A 13,337-nucleotide genomic window follows, 5' to 3' on the forward strand; every position below is an offset into this window, starting at 1 on the left:
TCGATCGCGTACCTGGTGACGACTGGAATGTTGTAAAGACCTCTCTTGCACCTCCTGCCCAACCTTCCCGAAGGTGTAGACAGAGAGTGTAAGGGCAAGGAGCACCACAAGTGCCGAAGTAGCTGGCTGGTGAGGTCCACTCTGTAGGTGGGTAAAGCTGGTAGGCGCAGTCCTTGAAACAGGATGCAGGAGCAGCTTGGCACCAGAGCAGAAAACGGAAGCAGGGCCAGAAGACAGGCAGTGGTCGGGCAGCGAGGGAGGAAACCGTCAGGCAGAGCAAGTCCAGGAGGCAGGTCAAGGTCAGTACCAGCCGGGGAGAGCAGTACAGAGTAGCGGGTGAAGACAAGTTCTGTAAACAGGCTGGGGTCAGAGTAATCAGGTGGACAGAGCTGAGACATGAGCAGAAGCGAAGTCCAAGGGCAAGCCGGGTCATACACAGATAAGCAGCTACAGCAGATCAGGGCCCAGGAATACAGGTACAAGACCAGTCAGCAACTGCTCATCTCATAGTGACACCAATTTAAATAGGCCACTGGGCACCAAGTGTACATGCTAATTGATATGTGTTTACATGTGCACGCTCATACACGAATGTGAGCACCGTGAACCAGAATATTTTGTTTAACATTGCTTCTTCACTCAGAAATATGAGCATGTCTGCAATGTACACTTGCATGAGCATAGTCACTGGTTTTCTGGTGCTGGGAAACCTTATACCTTCCCCGTACCCTAACACTAATTCTCCCTGTAACTTAACACTTACCCTCCCTGTACCCTAACTCTCTCTGTAACCCTAACACTATCTCTCTCTGTACCCTAAAACTTACCCTCCCTGTACCCTAACTCTCCCTGTAACCCTAACACTAAACCTCCCTTTAACCATAACACTATCCCTCCCTGTACCCTAACACTGACCCTCCCTGTACCTTAACACTAACCCTCCCTTTACCTTAACACTCACCCTCCCTTTACCTTAACACTCACCCTCCCTGTACCTTAACACTAACCCTCCCTGTACCCTAACACTAACCCTCCCTTTACCTTAACACTAACCCACCCTGTACCCTAACACTAACCCTCCCTGTACCCCAACACTATCTCTTCCTGTAACCCTAACACTAACCCTCCCTGTAACCCTAACACTAACCCTCCCTGTACCCCAACACTATCTCTTCCTGTAACCCTAACACTATCTCTTCCTGTAACCCTAACACTAACCCTCCCTGCAACCCTAACACTAACCCACCCTGTACCCTAACACTAACCCTCCCTGTACCCTAACACTATCTCTTCCTGTAACCCTAACACTAATCCTCCCTGTACCATAACACTATCTCTTCTTATAACCCTACCATTAATGCTCCCTGTACCCTAATGCGAACCCTCCCTACACCCTAACACTACTTCTATCTGTACTCTAACAATTACCCCTCACCTTAGTATTAACCTTCTCTGTACCTTAACACTAACCCTCCCGGTAACCCTAACATTAAACCCACCCTTTAACCCTAAAACTATCCCTCCCTGTACCCTAAAATGTATTCTCACTGTAACGTAACACAAATCCTCCCTGTACCCTGACACTAACCCTCCCTGTAACCCTAGCATTAACGCTCCCTGTACCCTAATACAAACCCTCACTATACCCTAACACTAATCCTCACGATACCCTAACACTAATCCTTACGATACCCTAACACTTACCCTCCCTGTATAATAAAATGCTTCCCCCTCCCCCTGTAACCCTAGTATTAACCCTCCATGTACCCTAACACTAACTATCCATGTAACCCTAACACTACCCTCCCTGTACCCTAACACTAATCCTCTTTGTACACTAACACTTATCCTCCCTGTACCCTAATATTTAACCTCCATGTACCCTAACACTAACTCTCTCCGTACCCTAACACTAATCCTCCCTGTAATCCTAGTATTAACCTTCCTTGTACCCTAACACTCACCCTCCCTGTACCCTAGCACTAACCTCCCTGTACCTTAACCACTTAACAACCGCCCATTGCCGATTAACGGCTTCAGGGCGGTTGTTTAACTCTGAGAGGCCGTTAATTAACGGCCTCCCAAAATTCTGCTCTCGCGCGCCCCCTGGGGCGCGCACACGAGAGCATCCGTGACCGCTGGGTCCAGTGGACCCGGCGCATCACGAATCACGGTAAACGGCCGCTCATCGCGGCCGTTTACCACGTGATCGCTCCGTCAAATGACGGAGTGATCACTTGTAAACAAGCCGGCGTCATGTTATGACGCCGGTTCCTCCCTCCCCCTCTCTGTACCGATCGGTACAGCTGAGGGGGAAGAGATCGGTGTCAGCAGCGATGTGGGCTGCATCTGCAGTGCCCACATCGCTGCTCACCGAAAATTAACCCCTCGATTCCCTGCATTACTCTGCAATACCCTGCCATTACTCTGCAATGCACTGCCATTACTCTGCAATGCCCTGCCATTACTCTGCAATGCCCTGCAACACTCTGCAATGCCCTGCAACACTCTGCAATGCCCTGCAACACTCCGCAATGCCCTGCAACACTCAGCAATGCCCTGCAACACTCCGCAATGCCCTGCAACACTCTGCAATTCCCTGCAACGCTCCGCAAAGCCCTGCAACGCTCCGCAACGCCCTGCAACGCTCTGCAATGCCCTGCAACGCTCCGCAAAGCCCTGCAACGCTCTGCAACGCTCTGCAACACTCTGCAACACCTTGCAACACTCTGCAACACCTTGCAACACTCTGCAACACTCCGCAATACCCTGCAACACTCTGCAACACCCTGCAACACCCTGCAACACTCCGCAACACCCGCCAATATCCTGCAACACTCTGCAATGCTCTGCAACACCCGCCAATACCCTGCAATGCTCTGCAACGCCATACTCTGAGATACCCAGCCATACTCTGAGATACCCAGCCATAGTCGGTGATACCCTGCAATACCCAGCCATAGACATCCCCCCCCCTCCCGCCGCCCTCCGGTGCTTCTACCGAATCGCTAATACGATCAAAGCCAGAATCTTTTTTTTTTTTCAGGCTTCTCAGCTTAGAGGTGAGATGCGGGGTCTTATTGACCCCACATCTCACTGTAAAGAGGACCTGTCATGCCATATTCCTATTACAAGGGATGTTTACATTCCTTGTAATAGGAATAAAAGTGATCAAAAAAATTATTTTTGGGGAAAAAAAATGTCAAACTAAAATAAATAAAGTAAAATGAACAATAAAAAAAATGTTTTTTTTTTAAAGCGCCCCTGTCCCCATGTGCTCGCATGCAGAAGCGAACGCATACGTAAGTCCCGCCCACATATGAAAACGGTGTTCAAACCACACATGTGAGGTATCGCTGTGTACGTTGGAGCGAGAGCAATAATTCTAGCCCTAGACCTCCTCTGTAACTCAAAACATATAACCAGTAAAAAAAATGTAAATCGTCGCCTACGGGGATTTTTAAGTAGCGACGTTTGGCGCCATTCCACGAGCGTGTGCAATTTTGAAGAGTGACATATTAGGTATCTATTTACTCAGCGTAACTTCATCTTTCACATTATGCAAAAATTGGGCTAACTTTACTGTGTTTTTTTTTTTTTTTAAGCACAAAACTGTTTTTTTTTTCCAAAAAAAAGCATTCGAAAAATTACTGCGCAAATACCGTGCGAGATAAAAAGTTGCAAAGACCACCATTGTATTCTCCAGGGTGTTTGCTAAAAAAACATATATAATGTTTTGGAGTTCTATGTAATTTTCTAGCAAATAAATGATGATTTTTACATGTAGGAGAGAAATGTCAGAATTGTCCTGGGTGCTCCAGAACGCCTGATGGCACTCCATGCATGTTGGGCCTCTGTATGTGGCCACACTGTGTAAAAGTCTCACACATGTGGTATCGCCGTACTCGGGAGTAATAGCAGAATGTGTTTTGGGGTGTAATTTGTGGTATGCATATGCTGTGTGTGAGAAATAACCTGATAATATGACAATTTTGTGAAAAAAAAAAAAAAAGTAAAAAGAATCTTGATTTTGCAAAGAATTGTGGGAAAAAATGACAACTTCAAAAAACTCATCATGCCTCTTACTAAATACCTTGGAATGTCTTCTTTCCAAAAAGGGGTCATTTGGGGGGTATTTGTACTTTTCTGGCATGTTAGGGTCTCAAGAATTGAAATAGGCCGTCAGTACTTCAGGTGTGATCAATTTTCAGATATTGGCACCATAGCTTGTGGACTCTATAACTTTCAAAAAGACCAAATAATATCCACCAATTTGTACTTATTTTTACCAAAGATATGTAGTGGTATAAATTTTGGCCAAAATTTATGAAGAAAAAATTACTAATCTGCTAAATTTTCTAACAGAAACAAAGAAAAATTCATTTTTTTACAGAATTTTCGGTATTTTTTCTTTTATAGCACAAAAAATAAAAAACCCAGCGGTGATTAAATACCAACAAAAGAAAGCTCTATTTGTGTGAAAAAAAGGACAAACATTTCATATAGGTCCAGTGTTGCATGACTGAGTAATTGTCATTCAAAATGCGAGAGCACCGAAAGCTGAAAATTGGTCTGGTTATTAAGGGTGTTTAAGTGCCCAGTGGTCAAGTGGTTAAAAAATGAACCCTTCTTTACCCCAAAGTCAACCTTCCCTCTACCCTTACTCTATGATCCCCTTTCACCAGCACAGAGGTCCCACCCTGGGTTCTCCATATTTCAGGGATCACTGACTCATAAGACGGATCTCATACTGCTGGGTGATGACTTGTGTCATGTCTGCACTTTGGTCTCAGAGTCATAAATTCATTGTTCATGGAGGAATTTATGAGAGATGGGGGTCAGTGAAGACTTCCAGCACTGAAGGACAGAGTCCCCGAAGTCCAACTACAAATGAATTAATTACATCCGTGAGCTAGTTTGTCCTCTGTAATGCACTATAGCTGCAGGGAACCCCCTCATTGGGTCACTTGTGGGTCTATTTATACAATACATGTTATGCAGAGAACCTTCTCATTGGGTTACTTAGGGGTCTAGTTATACAGTACACTTTATGCAGAGAACCCCCTCATTGGGGCACTTGGGGGTCTATTTATACAGTACACTTTATGCAGGGAACCCCCTCATTGGGTCACTTAGGGGTCTATTTATACAGCACACTTTATGCAGAGAACCCCCTCATTGGGGCACTTAGCGGTCTATTTATACAGGGAACCCCCTCATTGGGGCACTTAGCGGTCTATTTATACAGGGAACCCCCTCATTGGGGCACTTAGGGGTCTTTTTATACAGTACACTTTATGCAGAGAACCTCCTCATTGGGTCACTTAGCGCTCTATTTATACAGAGAACCCCCTCATTGGGTCACTTAGGGGTCTATTTATACAGAGAACCCCCTTATTGGGTTACTTAGGGGTCTAGTTATACAGCACACTTTATGCAGAGAACCCCCTCATTGGGGCACTTAGGGGTCTATTTATACAGTACACTTTATACAGAGAACCCCCTCATTGGGGCACTTAGAGATCTTTTTATACAGAGAACCCCCTCATTGGGTCACTTAGGGGTCTATTTATACAGAGAACCCCCTCATTGGGTTACTTAGGGGTCTATTTATACAGAGAACCCCCTCATTGGATTACTTAGGGGTCTAGTTATACAGTACACATTATACAGAGAACCTCCTCATTGGGTCACTTAGGGGTCTATTTATACAGTACACTTTATGCAGGAAACCCCCTCATTGGGGCACTTGGGGGTCTATTTATACAGTACACTTTCTGCAGAGAACCCCCTCATTGGGTCACTTAGGCGTCTATTTATATAGACCACTTCATTAATCCCAAAGGGAATTTATTGTGATATAAAAAATATCCACATAGCCATTCGCCCATCAAAACTGCAGGCAAATGCTTTCTGTGCAAATTGGGCAAAATCGAATGTTCTCAGGCAACGTTCCCCTGCAATTGGAATGTAGAAAATACCGCATTATGCAAATTCATATATGTGAATGTACAAATACCACATTATGGCCACTGGGTGGCACTGAGGAGCATACTCCTTTACTATGATAGTAAGCGCCATCTAGTGGCCATAGTGTGGCATTTCTACATTCACATGTATGAATTTGCGGAGAATATAGCACGAGAACATTCGATTTTTTTTCCCCATTTGCACAGAACGGATGCAGTCTTGATGGACCTTTAGCAGTAAGTCTGTGCCGTGTAATCTTTGCTGTTTTCCAGCTTGACAAGAAAAGTAGAGGGGCTGTTATAACCGCTGGGGGGTGGTGGGGTTTTACTCCATATTGGTTTTGGGGTGGGATGTCCAACAAGCTCTTCTAGGACTGGTTTCCCCTAACATTTGGTTTATGTATTAAAAAAAAAAAAGAAAAAGTGGTGTCACCTTCTAACAATGCCAACCAATCGATGACCGGCCCGCGGTGGCGGAAGAGAGCGGCTGCTGATATGCATTTCCATACCTCTGTTAGAGAGATTTCCCCTCACTTCCTGTCTCGGTGACAACATTTTGCCAGACCGGACGTGACCCGTTGAACTTTCCCAATGCAATAACAATGATAACAGTCTGCCTTATGTCCTATGGCTCCAGTTCAAAAAAAGGAAGTGTCACATAATGCGAAGTATCTAGTTCCTGGGATAGGGACGTGCTGCGCAAAAAAAAACAAAAAAACGCAACTTGTCAATTCCTGTTTTGGTAAAACGTTGTCACTGGGACAGGAAGTGAGGGGAAATCTCTGTAAAGGGGTCACAGATAACAGGCAAACAAATCTTGGCTTTCACATTAATGGTGGAGAAGACGACAAGATTCGGGGATACGTTTCCCTAGATAGGAAGGTGCCAGCTAGGGGTTAATCCCATGTTACCGTGGACTGTCTCTGTTCAGAGCAAATCTTTTATAAATAAAGCTGATTGAAGACGGAGCCTGGTATCAATGGCACTCCCAGCTGTACAATGGAGGGGGGAGGGGGAAGCAGGAAATGAGGACAGGCCTGGAGGGGAGGAGGAGTCATACCAGGAAAACAAGCAGAGGAGACACAGCCTGACATCCCTGTGTACAACGACACTGACACTGCCAGCGACATACCATGTAAACACAGCGAGACACAGCAAGAGAGCGCAACACGGTGAGACCTCATCTCCGTTATATATAACACTGTATACAATGTATCAGACATGATCTGTGTATACAACGTATCCGGTGTGATCTGTGTATACAATGTATCAGATGTAGGCTGTGGGATGACAGTGGGCAGTATGTACAGGAGAGGAGGGTGGAGGGGATGACAGTGGGCAGTATGTACAGGAGAGGAGTGTGGAGGGGATGACAGTGGCCGGTATGTACAGGAGAGGAGTGTGGAGGGGATGACAGTGGGCAGTATGTACAGGAGAGGAGGGTGGAGGGGATGACAGTGGGCAGTATGTACAGGAGAGGAGTGTGGAGGGGATGACAGTGGCCGGTATGTACAGGAGAGGAGGGTGGAGGGGATGACAGTGGACGGTATGTACAGGAGAGGAGGGTGGAGGGGATGACAGTGGCCGGTATGTACAGGAGAGGAGGGTGGAGGGGATGACAGTGGCCGGTATGTACAGGAGAGGAGTGTGGAGGGGATGACAGTGGCCGGTATGTACAGGAGAGGAGTGTGGAGGGGATGACAGTGGCCGGTATGTACAGGAGAGGAGTGTGGAGGGGATGACAGTGGCCGGTATGTACAGGAGAGGAGTGTGGAGGGGATGACAGTGGGCAGTATGTACAGGAGAGGAGTGTGGAGGGGATGACAGTGGGCAGTATGTACAGGAGAGGAGTGTGGAGGGGATGACAGTGGCCGGTATGTACAGGAGAGGAGTGTGGAGGGGATGACAGTGGGCAGTATGTACAGGAGAGGAGTGTGGAGGGGATGACAGTGGGCAGTATGTACAGGAGAGGAGTGTGGAGGGGATGACAGTGGGCAGTATGTACAGGAGAGGAGTGTGGAGGGGATGACAGTGGCCAGTATGTACAGGAGAGGAGTGTGGAGGGGATGACAGTGGCCAGTATGTACAGGAGAGGCATGTGAAGGGATGACAGTGGGCAGTATGTACAGGAGAGGATTGTAGAGGGGATGACAGTGGGCAGTATGTACAGGAGAGGAGTGTAGAGGGGATGACAGTGGGCAGTATGTACAGGAGAGGAGTGTAGAGGGGATGACAGTGGGCAGTATGTACAGGAGAGGAGTGTAGAGGGGATGACAGTGGGCAGTATGTACAGGAGAGGAGTGTAGAGGGGATGACAGTGGGCAGTATGTACAGGAGAGGAGTGTAGAGGGGATGACAGTGGGCAGTATGTACAGGAGAGGAGTGTAGAGGGGATGACAGTGGGCAGTATGTACAGGAGAGGAGTGTAGAGGGAATGACAGTGGGCAGTATGTACAGGAGAGGAGTGTAGAGGGAATGGCAGTGGGCAGTATGTACAGGAGAGGAGTGTAGAGGGAATGACAGTGGGCAGTATGTACAGGAGAGGAGTGTAGAGGGATGACAGTGGGCAGTATGTACAGGAGAGGAGTGTGGAGGGAGGAGGGATGACAGTAGGCATGAAGTGGGCAGTATGGGGAGGAGAGGAGTGTGGAGGGATGACAGTGGGCAGTATGTACCCCAATCCAGTCAGCAAATCTCTGAGATTCTCAGTGGGCAGTATGGAGAGGAGGGGATGACAGTGGTCAGTATGGAGAGGAGAGGAGTGTGGAGGGGATGACAGAGGGCAGTATGTAGAGGAGAGGAGTGTGGAGGGGATGACAGAGGGCAGTATGTACAGGAGAGGAGTGTGGAGGGAGGAGGAATGACAGTAGGCATGAAGTGGGCAGTATGGGGAGGAGAGGAGTGTGGAGGGATGACAGTGGGCAGTATGGGGAGGAGAGGAGTGTGGAGGGGGTGACAGTGTGCAGTATGGAGAGGAGGGGATGACAGTGGGCAGTATGGGGAGGAGAGGAGTGTGGAGGGGATGACAGTGTGCAGTATGGAGAGGAGGGGATGGCAGTGGGCAGTATGGGGAGGAGAGGAGTGTGGAGGGGATGACAGTGTGCAGTATGGAGAGGAGGGGATGGCAGTGGGCAGTATGGGGAGGAGAGGAGTGTGGAGGGGATGACAGTGTGCAGTATGGAGAGGAGGGGATGACAGTGGGCAGTATGGGGAGGAGAGGAGTGTGGAGGGGATGACAGTGTGCAGTATGGAGAGGAGGGGATGACAGTGGGCAGTATGGGGAGGAGAGGAGTGTGGAGGGGGTGACAGTGTGCAGTATGGAGAGGAGGGGATGACAGTGGGCAGTATGGGGAGGAGAGGAGTGTGGAGGGGATGACAGTGTGCAGTATGGAGAGGAGGGGATGACAGTGGGCAGTATGGGGAGGAGAGGAGTGTGGAGGGGATGACAGTGTTAGTATGGAGAGGAGGGGATGACAGTGGGCAGTATGGGGAGGAGAGGAGTGTGGAGGGGATGACAGTGTTAGTATGGAGAGGAGGGGATGACAGTGTTAGTATGGAGAGGAGGGGATGACAGTGGGCAGTATGGGGAGGAGAGGAGTGTGGAGGGATGACAGTGGGCAGTATGGGGAGGAGAGGAGTGTGGAGGGAGGAGGGATGACAGTAGGCATGAAGTGGGCAGTATGGGGAGGAGAGGAGTGTGGAGGGGATGACAGTGTGCAGTATGGAGAGGAGGGGATGACAGTGGGCAGTATGGGGAGGAGAGGAGTGTGGAGGGGATGACAGTGTTAGTATGGAGAGGAGGGGATGACAGTGGGCAGTATGGGGAGGAGAGGAGTGTGGAGGGGATGACAGTGTTAGTATGGAGAGGAGGGGATGACAGTGTTAGTATGGAGAGGAGGGGATGACAGTGGGCAGTATGGAGAGGAGGGGATGACAGTGGGCAGTATGGGGAGGAGAGGAGTGTGGAGGGGATGACAGTGTTAGTATGGAGAGGAGGGGATGACAGTGGGCAGTATGGGGAGGAGAGGAGTGTGGAGGGGATGACAGTGTTAGTATGGAGAGGAGGGGATGACAGTGTTAGTATGGAGAGGAGGGGATGACAGTGGGCAGTATGTACCCCAATCAAGTCAGCAAATCTCTGAGATTCTCAGATATTAATAAATATGTATAGACGAAGGCAAAATAATAAAAAGCATAAGCTGTACATCACTGCAATACATTGAAGATTTCCCCACAGCATTTGTGTGGCCTGATGTCAGCCCCGTGGTGTCAGCCCTGCCCAGTTGTCTTTACCTCAACCACTCCCACTCTCAGATCGCCATCACTTAAAATCTGATCATTCTGTTTCCAGCAGCAATCTTAGGTTGTCACAGATGTCATTGGGCTTTGTTGGGGGTTTATTCAGAAACTCTGATGGTGGTTGGATTGTTCCAGAATCTAAAATCAGCCTGAAGTGTAGGGTTGCCACCTGTCCGGGATTTACCCGGACAGTCCAGATTTTGAATCATGTGTCTGGGTTTAAGGCGGACTGAAACCCGGACACATTATTCAGACCGGGCTGTGGCTCGCTCACCAAATATCCAAAATAGTCACGCACAAACCTGTTGCCGTCCAGGTGGCTGTCTGGAGGCATGCCTGGAATCACTGGGGGGTGGGGGCAAGGTGATGATGTCAGCAAGAGTATTTGGCCACACCCACATTTTGCTTCAGCATGTTCTGTGCATCGCATTACTTCCACCCAAAGGTGTCCCAGGCCGCAAAAGTGTTTGGGTTTGGCTTGAAGGGAAGGTGGCGACCCTACTCGAGTGTCTACGGCGGGTTGGAGTTCATGTTGGTGGACCCTGGTGGGGTGGTTTTCATTATGATAGGAGGCCCAGGACCAGGGGCGGACTGACAACTTATGGGGCCCCCGGGCAATAGGAGATTATGGGGCCCCCCCTGGCAATTAGAGATTATGGGGCCACACAGTATACAATCACACAGGTTACACATACATGTACACACTGTATACACAGATATGTTTCTATTGGCTGAGAAGGTACTGGAGAGGTGGGGCAGCTATAATCTCAGGATTTTTAGACCAAAAGAATGGCGGTAAGGGACATTTCAGAGGCAGATGTAAAAGAAAACACAGATTTTTACACACTGTCCCTGGTTTTACTGAGGCTGGCAACCCTGATAGGGGGCCCCCTAATGGCCCGGGCCCTCGGGCAGTGCCCAATTGGCTGAATGGTCAGTCCGTCCCTGCCCAGGACTAAGACAAAAGGAAGGCAACAAGGATTGCTCTAGGTGTGCATTGTGCTTTCCACAATTGCCTGTCTGGAATCTCATGCATTGGGCAATGAGTTTTTCTAGACCAGGGGTCTCGAACTGGTGGCCCTCCAGCTGTTGCGAAAATACAAATCCCATGAGGTGTTGCAAGGCTGACAGTTACCAGCATGACCCCCACAGGCAGAGACATGATGGAACGTGTAGTTTCGCAAAACAGGTGGAGGGCCACCAGTTTGAGACTCCCTGGTCTAGATGTACGCAGAATCTGCCGGCTTCTAGCAGTTGGTGACCTCTAGATCTCTCACCAGCAATGCTGCCTTAGGGGATGCAAAGATATGCAAGTTCCAGTCCAACACATGCTCTGATTGGAGGCTCCTTCTCCCAAGTCTCTAAGATGGGAGTCTGAGCCCCCATAATGCACTGGTTTCCTTTTCTAAGACCGAAGGATAATGGGAACTTTTATTAAAGCTGAACAGTTTCTAGTTTCTGCAAAACGGTACATGTATTCCTGGCTCCATCTAGTGGTCAAATTTGATATTGCAGGCTGAGTTTTCCCTGCTGGAGGCACAACCCTCAGACTCGGAAATTCTATGAGGAGCAATGCTCCTCCCTGCCAGCCAGAGCCGTTTACTTGCCAGTTTTGTGCTGGGTTTTAATGTTCAAATCTATGTATAGGCAGAAAGTAGGAAATGGTTAGACCCTCTGTCAGGTTTTAATTCCTATGTCCCCACTGGGGAGGGGTGACTCCTGTATTTGTGTTGGTGGCCTTTGTCAGCAAGAGGGAAAATAATGGGAAGTCCAACATTTTAGAGTTCTCACTAGAACAGGAATACAAGGGAAATCTTCATATTGAGATACCTGTTCCAGTAACAACTAAGAGGAGAAATCTCTTCACTTTGCAGAGACTTCCTGTTGCGTTTTCATCAAAGGAAGTGGTGACAATGGGGACCAAGGAAGCAAAATACATCACAGATAGGGGTTCCTATCCACTGTGAGAAGGACAGTCCAGATGATTTCAGGAACTTGATGAAGGTTGCAATGCAGCAGTGGGTACTGATGGTGGAGCGTAGCGGGCCAGATAACTGTGGAGCATGTCAGAGACTGTGTGGAGACCCGGGTGTCACGGGGGGCTAACATAGGATGTTCTGGGATGCACTGAAGTCATGGGGTACACCGGGGTCACAGATTAAACAGGATCCTCGGAGATGCAATAGAGTCATCGGGCACAAAGTGGCACACCGGGATTGGAGAATGACAAAGGATGCTGTGGGATGCACTGGAGTCATGGGGTACACTGGAACCTCTAGATGACATTGGGGCACACAGGAGAGTCACTAGGTGGCCTAGAGATAATTGGTGCACTGTAGATGACACTGAGATGCATGGTCACTCACTAGATGACACAGGGGCACTGGAGTCACTAATTGGGATGCACAGAAGCTTACTAGATGAGATGGTCACACTGGATGACACTGGGGTGCAGAGGTGGTTTCTAGATGACACTGGGGTGCAGAGGTGGTTGCTGGATGACACTGGGGTGCACAGGAGGTCACTTGGAGTCAATGGATGACACAAGGGAACTGGAGCGTTCTAGATGACCCTGAGGTGCATGGGAGGTCACTAGATTTAAAGGGGGCACTGGAGTTACTGGGGTGCACAGGAGGTCACAAGATGGAATGGTCATACTGAAGCACACTGGATGACACTGGGTTGCACAGGAGGTCCCTTGATGGCACTGGGATGAACAGGAGGTCACTAGATGACATGAGAACAATGGTGTACACTGGATGATACTTGAGTGCTCAGGAAGTTACTAGAAGACACTGGGGTGCATAGGATGTCGCTATATGACTTGGGGGCACTGGAGTCACTAGATGACACCGGGGAGCACCAGAGGTCCCTTGAGGAGACTTGGGTGCACAGGAGGTCAGGAGATGACATGAGCACACTGGGGTGCACTGGATGACATTGGGGTGCTCAGAAGGTCACTAGATGGCATAGGGGTACTGGAGTCGCTAGATGACACCGGGGAGCACCGGAGGTCCCTTGATGGCACTGGGGTGCACAGGAGGTCATTAGATGACATGAGAACAATGG

General features: G+C 48.8%; 1 protein-coding gene across 1 annotated transcript in view; it reads left to right on the plus strand.

Annotated features, from left to right (window-relative positions):
- Positions 1 to 6,986: 6,986 nt before the first annotated feature.
- RNF167 (ring finger protein 167) overlaps positions 6,987 to 13,337 on the plus strand; it is a gene marked incomplete in the record, with an annotated part of 45,989 nt that continues 39,638 nt past the window's right edge. The window contains 1 exon segment of the mRNA XM_077470841.1: positions 6,987 to 7,141.

Source organism: Lithobates pipiens, unplaced genomic scaffold, assembly GCF_037356315.1.
Source record: "Lithobates pipiens isolate NorthernLeopardFrog02 unplaced genomic scaffold, aLitPip1_a1.2 Scaffold_8, whole genome shotgun sequence".
Taxonomy (NCBI): Eukaryota; Metazoa; Chordata; class Amphibia; order Anura; family Ranidae; genus Lithobates; species Lithobates pipiens.